We start from the raw sequence: 2675 nt of genomic DNA, 5'->3' as shown, positions 1-2675 counted from the left end.
CAAATAGGTTCTGTACTCATAAAACGAGGCATTGGAAAGTTTATAACTATACCATAAGTTTGCGGGATCTGAACTGCCCTGAACTGGTAAAGCAGTGAAGAAAGAACAAGATGTGATGCCAACTAATCATGACCACGCCAATGGCGACCGTTACCATGGGTGTCAACATCGACAGCAGGCTGAACTGGAGGGTCAACAGCACTGCTGTTTTACAGAGGTGATGAGCAGACTCTATTTCCTGAGGAAGCTGAGATCCTTCAACGTGTCAGCAGGATTTGGAGACCTTCTACCGTCTGTTGTGCCAGTGCTCTGTTCTCCTCCTTCATCTGCTGGGGCAGCAGCATCGAGCCAGCGTACAACAGACTGAACAAACTGATCAGGAAGGCTGGCTCCGGTATCGGCTGCAAACAGGACACATTTGAAGCTGTGGTGGGAGAGGAGGTCGCTGAACAAACTGTTTCTATCATGATCCCTGACCACCCTCTCCCCCCACCTGGTCCAACAGAGGAGCAGCTTCTCAAGAGGCTCCGACAGTTTAAATGCCGCACGGACCGCTACAGGAAATCATTCCTACCTCAGACTAAAACTCTTCAACACGTCATCCCTGGGGGGTAGATGAGACTCTGAGACACACAATACTACATAAGGGCAACCGGCACGACTGGGTCATTTACAAAAGCTGACACTTTTTGTTTGTTTTTTCCCATCTTGTATACTTAATATTTGTTCTTACTCTTATATTTTTATTCTATATTTTGTTATATAATTATAATTATTTCAGTATATTGTATGTATGTATATTTTGTGTGCTGCTGTAACACTGTAATTTCCCATTTTTTTGGGATCAATAAATATCTATCTATCTATCTATCTATCTACCATGTGAATAGATGATAATGGCCTTTTGAACTTACTAGTACTGCAGGTGTAGCAGGCTTCTTTTGACCCGTATATATATAAGGCTGGCAAACACAGATAACCCATTCAATGGACTGATAAAATAAAAACAGGCGACTGGACTTTTAATAACAGGGGTCTATAAAAATGACTACTGTGATCACTGCCGTTTGTATGGGATAAAAACACAAAATGCTTCCAGCTATTAAATGTTCTAATTAAAGGTTGCTTCATCTAAATAAGGCATCTTATGGGAGAATGCAGCAGATTGGTTACATGTTTTTTTAAGTAATGTGATAATTACTAGTTTGAAATAAATGAGCAAATGTAGTCTTCACAGAAAACATCCCTAACTTCCATTTCTTGTCTGCCCATTTCATGTCCCTATTGTCATCAGCTATCTTGTTCCTGTCACATCCAATCACAGTGGAAGAAATACTTCCACTCCTCATAATTAGGACAAGATGTTCCAATCTGAAGAGCTCAAGCTTGGATAATTAAGTCAGATTCTCTGACAATTATAACGTCGAGCTACAACGGCTCCATACACAGTTAGAAAAGAGCTGTCAGTGTCTCAGTATACAGAATAATTACTTTATTATAAGCAAACAACTCCTTGAATTGAAGTAGGAAATTTAAATGTGTATGAATTTAATCAGCCCTCAAAGGCTGATTAAATTACAGTATAATGTGCTGAATAGGAAAGAAAAAGATACAAACAAGTTACCTTCCAGTGACTTGATGCCAACAAGCATGAATAAAGGGGCAGCTCAGTCCGTAGGGAGTTGGCTGGGACCCGGAGGGTTGCTGGTTCAAGTCCACATAAGGACCAAAGTATGGTGGTAGACTGGTAGCTGTAGAGCTGCCTGTTCACCTCCTGGGCACTGCCAAGGTGCTCTTGAACAAGGCACCAAAACCCCCAACTGCTCAGGGTGCCTTTCCATGGGCAGCCCCCTCACTCTCCATTTAGTGCATGCATAGGTACTGAGCATGTGTGTGTAATTCAGGCCTGTGTGTAACAACAGAATGTAAATTGTAATTTCCCCTTGTGGGATTAATAAAGTCTACATTATTATTATTAAAATATTTGGGACAGCATTATCTGGAACTGACAAAGCCCTCTCCACTCAAGGTCCACATGGCACAGTCCTCATCAGCTGAGTTTTCATGGAACTGTACATGTTCAAACTTTCCATTATGCTTTCAGGAATTCTGTCTGTGGGGAATTAAATATATACGTACATGTAATATCATTAGTAACTGTGGAGTGTGTACCTAACCCTTTCATCCAGTCTTATTCACATCACTAGAATGTCTTGCAGTGTAATGTGGTTAAATTCTTGTGATTGTACCTGTATGTGTTCATAATGTATGAATTAATGAATCATGAATCAATTTAGTAAATGTTAAACAATTCTAGTAAAACATTAAAATTATGGAACAAGAACGTGAGGATCCGTCAGGACAAACAGGTCTGCCACATACATTTCTCAGTAACTCTGAGGACAACTGTGTAAAAGCGGGAATTAGTTTTGCTGCTGGTTGTCGCCACCTGAGTTGAGCGAGAGCGTAAAACCAAAATAAAAAAAACAAATAAAACAGAGAATTCTGTTTAGGAACAGATGGAGACTGGATGTATCACTTCGTCTTAAGCCATAGAATTAAACCGATAGCCATCGCTGTTCTTACAGACCGAAAATCAACTAACACACCCACACACACACGCACGCACGCATACGCGCACACGCACGCACACACACACACACACACACACGCAT

Source organism: Etheostoma spectabile, chromosome 10 (genome assembly GCF_008692095.1).
Source record: "Etheostoma spectabile isolate EspeVRDwgs_2016 chromosome 10, UIUC_Espe_1.0, whole genome shotgun sequence".
In the NCBI taxonomy this organism is placed as follows: domain Eukaryota; kingdom Metazoa; phylum Chordata; class Actinopteri; order Perciformes; family Percidae; genus Etheostoma; species Etheostoma spectabile.
This window is presented reverse-complemented; position numbering follows the sequence as displayed.